Source organism: Silene latifolia, chromosome Y (genome assembly GCF_048544455.1).
Source record: "Silene latifolia isolate original U9 population chromosome Y, ASM4854445v1, whole genome shotgun sequence".
Taxonomy (NCBI): domain Eukaryota; kingdom Viridiplantae; phylum Streptophyta; class Magnoliopsida; order Caryophyllales; family Caryophyllaceae; genus Silene; species Silene latifolia.
This window is the reverse complement of record NC_133538.1, coordinates 163,866,061-163,879,465: the sequence shown is the minus strand read 5'-3', so window position 1 is coordinate 163,879,465 and position 13,405 is coordinate 163,866,061.

Sequence of the window (13,405 nt, the reverse complement as noted above, 5' to 3'; positions counted from 1 at the left end):
CATAAAAAAGAGCTCCAATCTAACTATAGCCGCGACCACCAAGTAAAGCAACTTATTTAAATTGGTAAGAGTGGCTAGACTGCAAATCAAGGGATAAAGAAAATATGCACCCATATATGGTGTGGTGCTTTTGTAGAATACTGATCTAAGATATTTATTAGTAACGGCCATCAAAATTAGGGGTGTTCATTCGCGGTTCGGTTCACCGAACCTCTAATTTAATTCGGTTCGCACACGGTTCGGTTCGGCAAAACTCCGAACCTAAACCGCACCGTTAGAAACGGTTATAAACGGTTCAGTTAACCACTTTAAACGGTTATTAGCGGTTCGTTTACCCGTTAACCGATAATCGTTTTATATTATTTTTTTTTTCAGTTTTCGTTAATTTTTGGGAATTTTTTCAAATAGTTTAATTAAATTTTCATTATATATTATACCCAACAATAAAGTTAATAAGCTAAACTTGATCATTAATCAATTTAAGAAATTTTAAATTTGGATACACTAAAAAAAATTAAACGAACGAACAGTTTTTTATATAATATTTTAATTGGATGGTGCTCATTCATGTACGTGTTTTACTTAATCATGGACGTAGTTGACTATAATACCCCTTATATTTTACTGAGTTCATTTTAATACCCTTAGACTCTCTCTCTCTCTTCTTCTTCATTTATTTTTATGTACTAATAAAATGGGTGATGTTTCCAGAAGGAGCTACGGGAGTCCTACATCAACAATCAGCCATCAGATCAATCCCAGGCGTGGTCGAGGATGAAGAAATCACACAGCACAGGTCACTTTTACCTCCGCCTCCCTTGCGCCACCGGCTATCAGTCGAACTCACATATCCGTCTCCCAACGATGATCTTAATCAGGTTTATTTCTCTTCACTTGTTTATTCGGTTTGGTTCGATCCGACTCAATTCCAGTTGTTGTTGTTCATAAAAGTAGTATCAACACCATCCACACGATTAGTAAACATGGGAGCTTCTGGCTAATTGAAGATTACTAAATTAGTTTTGAATTCTAGTCAATTCGATTACTGAATTAGGTATAAATTATGGCTAATTCGATTCCTAATTCATATTATGAGGAGGTAATCTGTAAGGGTCAATGGGTATATGATGAAGATTTTTAGCTGAATTAGGTTGGTCTTACATCATATCATATTATTATCACAAATTCTTGTGTAAAACTGTTACTATAATACCGTCTCACATGAGAACTAATTAATTTGCTAATTAATGAACCAAAGTAAGGTGAACCAGGGCTTTGGTGAAACCGTGAAAGACACTTATGAACTGTCCTACTCATGTACTGTGACTGAGTCAAGTTGTTTCTGTTTTGACTGAAACTATTTGTTCCTGGTGCATTTCATGATCTTTCAAGCTTGCCTTTTTTTTCTGTATTGAAATTAGCTTCTCACCCAATTTTGAAGGGAAGGCAATTACGCTTATGTATGACTTATGATTTAAGTTTATACGAAATCGTTTGTACAACCAGTGTATCACATAAACTAAATTGAAAATCTCAATGCAGAGAAATAGCTTAATTTTTTGGCAGATACAATAAAGAAAGCAAGTCCAAAGTTCGGCCTTCCCTTTATTGTGAAACTCGTTTCCCCATTTTTTGCCTTTGGATTACTATTTATATACAGCTAGTCTTGTTTGTAATGGGCTAATCCCGTCACAAGCTTGTGACCTCTCACAAAAAGGGAGAGGGGATAAGGTGGGGCACCCCCATGTGCTTCCCACTCACCTTTTAGTGGACATTTTGTAAGAGGAAACGGCACCCGCCACTCACTTGTGACGGATAGTGTCCGTCACAAGTGAGAATTTGTGATTGATATAATGAGTATTGTTCAGTTTGCATTTTTTTTCGTTTTGCTATTGTGAAGGGAACCATTAAGTCAACTTCGATGGCGATAGTTTCCGAAAGAAGGTAATTGTTACTCCTATTTGATTTCTATGAGCTCCCAACAAAAGCCAATGTAATAGAATTTTTATGACAAAGTACGGATAAAAATTTACAATTCTGCTGAAAACCAGGTTTAATCTCCTAATAGAGATTATGTTTCTGTACATTCCTCAGTTACAAGTCCTGAGGATACAAGGAAGCTGTGGTACGGAGATATTCCTCAACAAGAAAGATTGATCAATGAAGGCGATTGCATTTACATACTCTATTGTGTTAGATTTTTGGTTGTAATTCATAGTGCATTTTTAAAGCCTTATTAAAAATAATTTCACAAAGAGTTTGTGCTCCCATAGTTTTTGTATAAGTCGAAAAACATTTCTTCTGGATAATGCACTCCAGTTTGTACTCTAATTGAATGACTGCTGTTATAAAATTATTCCCTCAGGCTCATCAACTTGAAATTGGTATATGTCAAATGCTGCTTGACTGATCGTGTAGTACATGATTGAATAGCAATCTCCCGTCAAAGGAACTAGGAGTAAGTTCATTTGGTTTGTTTGGATTTGTAATACTCAATGCTTAAGTTATTAGCTAAGTGTAGCTAATCAATCCCACCTTGGTGGGATAATTCATTTGGGTTCTTTTGGCTTTGATTAATTTGATTGTTGATTTGTTTTGTTTTGATGTAGCTTTTCTTGTTCTTCTTAGGATTTGTTGGATATCCTGCATATTATGTTTTCTTTTGTTCTTCTACTGCTACTTTTTGGTCGAAGTTAAACTTGAAGCCTCATGCCCTTGGTGGGATAATTCATGGAATAGACGGAAGCATAAGATAAAAAGTTGTGAACTCTCAACTCAAAACGCTAATAATGTCCGAACTAAAAATGTCAAAACTAATTGTTCGACAACTAAAATTATAAGTCTGAAAGTGTTATTGCAGATGATGCAGTCTGCCGCGGTGGCTGCATAGACTCATAAAGAGTAATTCTGTTAGAAACTTGGCTACTATCGTGTTCAATGCCTCGACAAGAAGGGTAAAGGCTTGGTAACGGAGAGTCATTTCGAAGACGCGCCTGTTATAAAAAAAATTACATTATTATAAAAAACATTATTAATCGTATAATATATCAAAATAATATTAAAATTAAATTGATTGTAACTTACCCATAAGAAATGTTTAGCTGAAGCAACCAAAACTGTTGTTACGATTTTCTTTGGACCGTTTTGTAGAATCCCCAAAACTTTCAATGGTAAAAATGTCCAGCAGTAAGTTGAAGACAAAGTCACAAAAATCACATCATAACGGTTTGATACAAGAAGTCCGAGCCCAACTTCAAACCAATAATCTTCGGAGAGTGCAAAAGGCTCCCAAAACGATATCATCTTTATAAATTTGGCAATCTCTCGTTCACCCACACATACATCTACATAATATTGTCTATTAACATTTAGTTCATCCAATAAATCATGTCGAACCTTCGCCCATTCATTTTCATTTCCATAAATCTCATGAGCAATCGCTCGGTACACACAGTGGCCATCGCTTTTGACATTCACACAATCCGTTATATAACCTGAAAAATAATCAGCAATTGCATTTGGATATGGGAAAGGTGTACATGACTTATCGTCCTGTATTTTCATAAAAATAGTATTAAGTAAAACTAAATAGAATTTTTAAATACGAATTCATATTAAAAAATAAAATTTTATTAACCTGTGAAAATGACATAGAAGTTGTAGGAGTGTTGACTGACGCCGTAGAAGTAATAGGAGTGTTGACGGGTGTCGCAGAACTAGTAGAAGTGTCAATTGTTGCCATAGTTTTTGCTTTCTTACGACTTGTTTTTGGAAACATCTTATCAACATACTCCCAATGTGGATGGATTTCTTGAAACAGAAGTCTTTTTCGGGCGCCCTTTTGTCTTTTTAACTTCCGGGTCAACTACATTCTGAGAGTGCAACAATATTTCCGCAAACTCAGAAATCTTTCGCATCATTTCTACTTTGCCAGATGATATGACATCATCTGCAAGTCTACGTAATCTATTTTGCTCTTGATGTTCTCTAGTATAGTTGTCTTTCCCTTTGTTTTCATCCTCAATGGCAGTGCAAAAAGTCCTCCAAAATTGGTGAACAGAATCTAGTTCAATACACTTACCTATCCAATTTACAAATAAATTTAAATATGATTATTACTAACAACAATAATAACAACAATAACAATATCAATTAATAGTCGTACCTGTATTGACTAAATCAATAATCTCGCATGCACAAGGTAGACCACGAGTTGTCTTCAATGCACAATTGTTACACTTTACCTCGTTCAGTGCATCATCAAGAATTCTAATCGCGTTGTGAGTAATCTTTGATAAACAGACATGGCTTGAGTAAGATGAAGACGAATAGTCTGTGAACGTGCAAACTCATCTTTTATTTCGTGATATTGAAGGTTCACAACATGATGAATTGTTTCAAATACAGTGTTGAGTCCACCAACAGAAGTTCTTAACAAGTGTTTAAGTGCTGCATGTGCGCCCTCAACCCTTTGACCATCAACAATATACATAAGGTACCAATAATCACAAAACAAAATAAATACACATATAAAATAAATTATATTACCTGTTTGTAGTAACATTGCCAAAGTGCAATACTTTGTCGGTCCAAGCTGATACAAAGTTCTCTTTATATTTTTTCAGACCTGGAACAAACTTGTATGCCTTGTAGATCTCCTCCTCATTTTCGAGAAATTGTTTTTTACTTGTAGATCTTACCATTCGTGTCCACCTCCCTTTTGCAAATGCTTCATTTGATGTAACCTGAATTTTCTATCCTAGTTTTTTTCACCCAAGCTTCGACATCTTTCTCTATGTGACGTCTACATAATAAGCGCTTAGCATTTGGAAAGTTATTCTTGATAGCATTAATCAAAGCTTCCTCACAATCGGTCAAAAAAACCGTATTCTCATCTGATCCTATTACTTCCCTCATACATTTTAGAGCCCAATTATATGCTGTTTTTTTCTCGTTTTGCAAGAGTGCAAAGAACATGGAGAAGTTTTTACCAACTGGTGTAACACCTATAACTTCTAGCAATGGCATCTTATACATATTAGTGTTGTAAGTACTATCAGCAATACATACAAATGGGTATAGTTTCAGAAGCTTGACTGAATCGGGATGTATAAATAGAACATTTGTCAGCACTCTAGTACCTTTTTTTCCCCGGGAATTGTGTCATGAAAAGTTCGATATCCATGACCATCAGCAAGTTTAAGCAATTGTTCAGCAGTTGTGCAATCTCCTCTACAATTTTTTTTCTCTCTTGCACGAACATTGTACACTTGTTTGGAAGTGACATTTATATCCTTCTTTCTCAACTCAATTAGTATGTTAGCCACCGAAATTTTACTTGCTGTCATGGACAAAATCAACTCCTTCGTCTCAGCAGTCAAAACATTATCCTTTACTCCAATGAAGTGGTTGTGAAATCCATTATGTACATCTAACCTCCATGTGCCGTCAAATTGTCCAACCGCCTTAAGTTTAAAAGGGCACCAACATTTCTTAGTCCCCGTATACGACTTCGTGGAGGGAACGTCAAAATTCCCTCGAAATTGATAAGGTCCAGACTTGTCACACTTAAGCCAATGCACACCATAACCACGACGTGGGTGATAAGTATCTAGCCGCACGTGTATATCATGCAAAAGTGCAATTTTTCTAACTTCCGCTATCAATTCATCGTGACTCTTGAAATTTTTTCCGACATTGAAAATGTATCTAGTATCTATCATTTTTGCAGGAAATTCCTCATACTCGTCCAACTCTGAATCCTGAAATAAAAATAAAGAAATAATAAAAATTACTAAAATAAATACAAAACATTTATAAAAAAGAAAAGAAAAAATAGTACGTGAAACATGCAGAGAACCAACGACTATGAACTGAGAACTGAGTACGTGAAATAGTATGTGAAACTATGAGTAACATGGGGGTGTCAGAGTAAATTGCAATTTGGTGGTGTGATGTCATGCACGACTGTGAATTGAGTTGGTTTTGCGGTACGTTGTACTGCGAATTTAATTACTTGATCGAATACAAACCCTAATTTAATTAGTATTTTGTAAACAAATGTGTAATTTGCCGGATTAATTTTGTTGATTTGCTTAATTTTGTGAGGGAGAAAATTAGGGAGAATTAGAGAGAGAAATAAAGAGAATTAAGTAAAGGGTATACTATGGAAAAATAATGAAAAAAAGTCCCTGAAAGAGTAAAACCCGTCCATGAATGAGCAACTACGTTTTAATTTTCTGCTTACTTTTTTGTGAAACGGTTCGGTTCGCGGTTACCGGTTATCTAAAATTGCGAACCTTAACCGAACCTTTTCCATAATAAAGTTAACGGTTCGGTTCAAAAAACCGCTTTGTCGAAACAGTTCGGTTAACCGAACCTTAAAAATGGACGATTTTTCGATTTTGTGGTTCGGTTTATTCTGAACAACCCTAATCAAAATCACTTAAAAGTTTGGGAAAATAAACTGATTCATTATAAACGAACACTCAACAGGAGCACACTCATGATCTTATTGCGTTATAGCCTTATAGGTGCTTTTGAAGCGGTATAAATTATGATTGAACTACCACATTTTTTCATGGAAAAGTTATAATACTAATTAAGGGACATTAAGGGGGTGATGGCCATAAACAAAATGGGAAATGTATCCTTTTCATTTTCTCTCACAATCTCTTTAAATAATAATTTCACCTTTTATTTTCATTTTCCTTTATTTATATGCGTAAATTTAGAACCGTTAGATATCGTCAAAATGCGATCCGTTTCATTGATAAGAACTTGCCTCTCCATTTCTTCTTAGGAAATGGAGAGAAAATGGGCTCAACAAAATGACACCCTGGAAACAACACCCATATACGCAGTGAGAGAGAGATAATTCCGCTCCCACTATCATGCGTATTCTTATCTATAAAAAAAAAAAGAGACAGAGAGGTTTCCGTTTGGGTGAGGGTGAAGCATATGACTCCAAGTGTATAATAGCTTCAAAAATAAAAATTTAACTCTTGATATGAAGAGGCAACATCATCACAAATACGATTGTTTCTTTCAATCCAAGTACACCGCCCAAATAGCCAAAAGAGTAATCTTCCAAACTTCGGCAACCCAACCTTTTTTGCATTCTTCTCTTCCAGTACACATTACATCTTCCACCTTTCAAGGATGAACTACCACATTTTTAGCGAGGAGGAGAATATAGGGAAAAGCATTTACACATAATACATAAACCTGACTCTAAAATTACCAATAAAAATGATTTGCAAAAGATAATAATCAGTAAAATCTATCCATCATTAACAAACACAGTCAGCATCATACCCGGTCCGCCACTGATAAGACGGTTTAGTATGGTATATGAATGTTGATTTGGGTGACTATTGGTGAAATAAGGGGATTTTTAGAAAAGTATTTGCGTAATTTCTCATTTTATAATATTGGTTATACTTTGAGGATAATTATGTAAAGTTATTAATTGGGAAATTGTCATATTAAACTTGAAGTTTCAAGTGGGCTCAAAAATATAAGGGAGTGGAAATGAGAAATAGAAATCCACCATTCCATGTTGGCTATCAAAAGGCGTCAAAGTGAAATGTGTAGCCCAACATGTCACATGACATGTTCACCCGTAGCCCAACAATCATCAATTCAAGGGGAGTTTGAAACACGGAAGAAACGACACGGAGCAGCATCTGATACCAGCATCACGTGCGACTCGCAGATCTGCACAGGCGGGTCGCGTGTATGGCGGATGATTGACGTCAATTTCGTTGTTATTACTTGTTTCCTAAGTTCAGCTTATTATTATTAGGTTAAGTATCAAGTTCTAATTATCATTCTATTTTTCATTCAACTTGTAATTGGGGGAAAAACTCTCTTTAACCCTAATTACTTTTGCTTAGAAATTATGAGGAACTAATCCTTCCTTTCTTGGATCGATGAACTAGAGCTATCTTCAGATTAATTCTGAGATTGTTCTTTCTTTCTTTATTTCTCAAGTATTGTTTATGTCTCTTACTCTTATTTTATGATTATTCTTTCTCTTGCTAATCTGATCAATTAGTAATTGCTTTCATTAATCTATTGCAGGTTTAGATATTGAATCCGTAATTGTTCAATTAATCTAGACTAAAGTAGCAAACTTTACCCTAATAATTTGTTTGTGTTTCATCGTTATTAGGACGAAATGGAGATTAAACACATAATTCGAATCGTTAACCGCATGTGTTAAAGATCGTTATCTTTATTGTTTCCTTGAATTGTTATTGCTGTTGTTGGATTAAATCTAGTGGATTAAATCTAGACGCTTGCCTAAGATTATTCAATAATTAGGGTCTTATAATATCGCGTTTCGAGTTAGTTGACTAACCTTAAGAGGAAGAAGGAAACTTGTATTTCCACTATAGAGTACTTGAGAGTAATTGGATTAAAGACAATCGAAGACCAATTGGCTTGTTGATAGTGGATGTTTGTTGACCTAAGACCTTTTAATCAACTGAATCCACCCATATTTATTATTTGTTCAGTAGTCTATGAGAAAAAGGATTACGCATCTGAGGTAGTACCTCAGACCTTGTAGTTTTTGAGCATATACACATTTTTTCTGAGCATATTACCATTTGTAAATATAGTTTTTGAGCAATATTATATTTTTTTAGTTTAATGTTTTAGTAATGTTCAAACCCAGATTATGTGATACTGATGTCGATGAATTGTATGTAGTGTGTATGTAAGTATGAAAGTAAGAGATAGAATATTAGAGAGAGATGAGAAGAATAAGAAGAATTGTATTGATTATAATTTTGTAATCAACTGTATACAATGAGCAGTTGTATTTATAGCTCAGTTTGTAACAAACTTTTAACAGATTTACTAACCCAGGTTATAACTAACTTGAGTCCTAACTATCATATAGTTAACTAACTTTAGTTAACTCAAACATTCCCCCCCTTAAGCTGGATGTTTGTGGAACACTAATCCAAGCTTAGAAGACAAGAACTGATGCTGCTCACCCCCAAGAGGTTTTGTCATAAGATCTGCTAACTATAGACCAGTCATGAGATGCTTTGTTGTGAGAAATCCCTCCTGCTGTTTGTCTCTAACAAAATGACAATCAATAGACAAATGCTTTGTTCTCTCATGGAACACGGGATTCTCAGAAATATGAAGAGCAGCCTTATTGTCACAATAGAGGACAATAGGATATGCAACAGGTATATGAAAGTCCTGCAATAATGCTGACAACCAGACAAGTTCTGAAGTAGAGTATGAGAGACTTCTATATTCAGATTCAGCAGAGCTTTTACTCACTGTGACTTGCTTCTTCGTTTTCCAAGATATTAAAGAATGGCCTAACTGAACACAGTATCCACTTAAGGACCTGCAAGAATAGGCACACTGCCCCCAATCTGCGTCACTGTATGTAGTCAGTTGCAGATCAGTGTTTGAACCATAGAATAGACAAGCATTGATTGTCCCTTTTAAATACTTAACAACATGAAGTGCTGCTTGAAGATGTGGCAACCTTGGCTGGCTAGCAAATTGACTCAGGTGCTGTACACTGCAGGAAATGTCAGGCCTGGACATGTTTAGGTATAGTAATCGACCAATGAGTCTCCTGTACTGTTCAGGGTCAGGTAAGATATCTCCCTGATCAGTAGATAATCTGAGACCTTTCTGCATTGGAAAAGAAACACTAGCATAATTTTTCATCTGTAAATCCAACAATATATCCATGATATATTTTATTTGATTAATCACGAGTCCCTTGACATTTCTAGAGATTTTCAATCCAAGAAAATATCTCATATTTCCCAAATCTTGATAGAGAAAACAGTATCCAACTGTGCCTTAATCTTGCTGATTTCTGTCAATGATGTCCCAGTTAGTAAAACATCATCAACATACACCAGCAACACTGTGAATTCATCAGTCTTCTTATCATGCTTGGTAAATAATGAGTAATCATTTCTTGACTGCACATATCCATGCTTAATCAAAAAATTAGTCAACTCCTTATTCCACTGCCTTGAGGCTTGTTTTAACCCATATAAAGATCTTTTCAACTTGCATACCAACCCTGATTCAATATTATATCCTTCTGGAGGCTTCATATAGACATCTTCATCAATGAACCCATGTAAGAAGGCATTGTTAATGTCTAATTGGTATAAAGGCCAGTTCTTTTCTGCAACTATTGCCAACAGTGTCCTGACTGTGTTAAATTTAGCCACAGGTGAAAACGTGTGTTTATAATCTTTATCTTTCACTTGGTTAAATCCCTTGGTTACCAACCTAACTTTGAATCTCTCTACAGTCCCATCAAGCCTATATTTGATCTTATACACCCACTTTGATCCAATAGCCTTACTCTCAGCAGGCAATTTCACTAATTCCCATGTGTTATTTTTCTCCAAAGCCTGCACCTCATTCTGCATAGCAGCAACCCATCTCTCATCTGTCTTAGCCTGATTATATGTATAAGGTGTGGGTTAATATCCGTATACTACCCCTTAAATTGCAGGACTATAACATAAATTTAGACATGCGAATATTGTCATAAAACATAAAAACAATAGAAACGATAAGGAACAAGAAATAACCTCGGGTCCTTTAAATTGTGGCGTAAAGAACAGAAATCAAAACAGATTTCCTCCTAATCGTTACACCCAAGACTTTGTCCGAGATATGCCCTTGTGCTAGTACAGTGTTCTCCGATTGCCTTGCAATATAGGGAGAACTGATGTGAGTTTTGTCGAGATGAGAGATCTCAGGTTTTTCGAGGAGAATGCTCTTCAAAACCCTAGTTTTTCGCAAATGAAATTGTCTAGGTCAAAAGGAGAGGAGTCTCTCCTTTTGTTTGGTTCGGCCGGACCGAGTGCATGCATGGGGAAGTGGGCTTCCACTTCCTCTTAATTTTAGCTCGAGGTCCAGTTCGCCAAATGCTAAAATGTATATGACGGGTTTATATTATAAACTGTTATCGGTTATCGGAAATTAAGGCATCAGCTAATAATACGGGTTAGCTGAATTATTAATTCGTGTCCGACAAAGCGTATTGTATAATTATATTCAATATACATTTAATTAAATATAAATCGTTTATATTTAATTTTATTAATCTTAGTTAATTCGCCTTATAGCCCATGATATTTAATCCGTATTAAATATAATATCTCAACATCACATATTTGACTAATTACTAGTCAAATAACTCGGACTAATTGGTTAGTCAATTTTGGCATCTACATGATCGTATTTCCATCGTCACGTCTCTCAAACGTATCCTATAGGTGTGACTTTTAGGGACCAGTTGATCACCGCCATCCGTATGACAATAACGTCAAACTTATCTAGCAAGCCAACCGTTATTGATAAACGTGGATCAACCGATAATAATACCAAAAGTATGCCCTTTGATCCTTTTAGAGGTTTATAAGTCCTTGCACTAATTGTTAAGGACACCAACCCCAACAAGCTCCCACTTGTCCGTACAAGTGTATGTGCAATGACGTTATCCGCACTAATTGGAGGACACAAGCTCCAACAAACTCCCACTTGTCCGTACAAGTGTATGTGCGATAACCGATTCTCATATTCATTTAAAAATTTCTCCCACTCAATGTAAAACAATTTGCAGATCCGGATCCGCAAAGGTCGTATTTTACAATCGATCCGTATCTAGAGTGGTTTCCCCGACTAGAGAGTAACTTAACTGATAAAACGAATCCGTATCCGAGCATGGCCATGCATTTCGATTCTGACTCCTCGAGTGGCCCCGAGAAATATCGAGTACACGATAAAGGCTGAATATTTCCTTCAACTCGACTCCTTCCGATCTAAGCACGACATGAAATGACCGAGAAAAAATCTACTTGGCCCCCGTTACGGATGACCGTGAGAAAGAAACCAAAGTCACCCAAAATCTGCCGTAGTCTCAAGAGACAGTCGATAGTCAAGAGATTCGACTCTAAGGATCACCATGGAAGTCCTATCCACGACCAGGCAACGAATGTTATAAAACATTTAGGACTCCACGTCGATGTCACAATGGTGTCCTACGAAATATCCGTATAAATCGCCTCCGTGATTGGTCAGTCAACCGGTTGACTTATGGCTCGTTGAACCCACCATCAACCAACGTCACAAAATAATTGCCGAGTTATCAGCTCATGTGGGCAATTAAGGACTAACAAGATATGATGTTTGTTCGATTCACTTTGTGGTGTTCAAAATCGTCGTACAATTCCACATGAAAAACAAAATATATATATAAAATATCAAAACGATGATGTCGTATAGAGTACAAAGGAGAATGAATCTGATCCATAAAAGAGTACTACAACTTGGGAACACGTTTGATTCCCATGGAATTAACGTGCCCTTCATGCTTATCTTGTCGTAATGCTTTAGTGAGAGGATCTGCTATGTTGTCATCTGTAGCAATCTTTTCTATCACTCCTGTCTTTTGCTCCACGTAATCCCGGATTAGATGAGCTTTCCGTTGTACATGTCTAGACTTGTTGCTAGACTTAGGCTCCTTAGCTTGGAAGATGGCACCACTATTGTCGCAATAGATGGTGATCGGGTCATTCGAACTAGGCACTACGGATAGTCCATGTAAGAATTGACGCATCCATATCGCTTCCTTTGTAGCTTCGGACGCGGCATAGTACTCGGACTCGATCGTAGAATCTGTAACAGTTTGTTTCGAACTCTTCGGTGACCGCAGCGCCATTAAGAGTAAAACGAATCCCGACCGAGATTTCGAGTCATCACGATCCGTTTGGAAGCTAGCATCTGCAGAACGTTCAGGTTGCGCATAGCGTTTGGGAGCCTCCATAAGTCAATGCCCAATCTTTAGTCCTCCGGAGGTACTTAAGAATGTTCTTGATGACCCGACCAATGTGGTTCACCTGGTTCTTTGTTGGAATCGACTTGTCATACTCAATGCATATGCCACGTCCGGACGTGTGCATATCATGGCATACATGATTGATCCTATAGCCGAAGCATAAGGAATCCGTGTCATGCGCTCTTTCTCTTCCGGTGTCTACGGTGCCCGAGACTTGCTCAAATGCACCCCTGGAGCCATAGGAAGAAACCCCTTCTTGGAGTTAGTCATCTTTGAATCTCTCTAGGACTTTGTCTATGTAAGACTCTGATCGAGAGATAACATCCGTCGTGATCTATCTCGATAGATACGGATGCCTAGAATTCTCTGTGCCTCTCCCAGATCTTTCATCTGGAAATGGTTTTTCAACCATACTTTCACCGAAGTTAAGAGAGGTATGTCATTCCCAATCAGGAGTATGTCGTCAACATACAATATTAGGAAGACAATCTTGCTCCCACTCGACTTGATATATAGACATGGTTCCTCGACTGATCGAGTGAATCCATTTTCTTT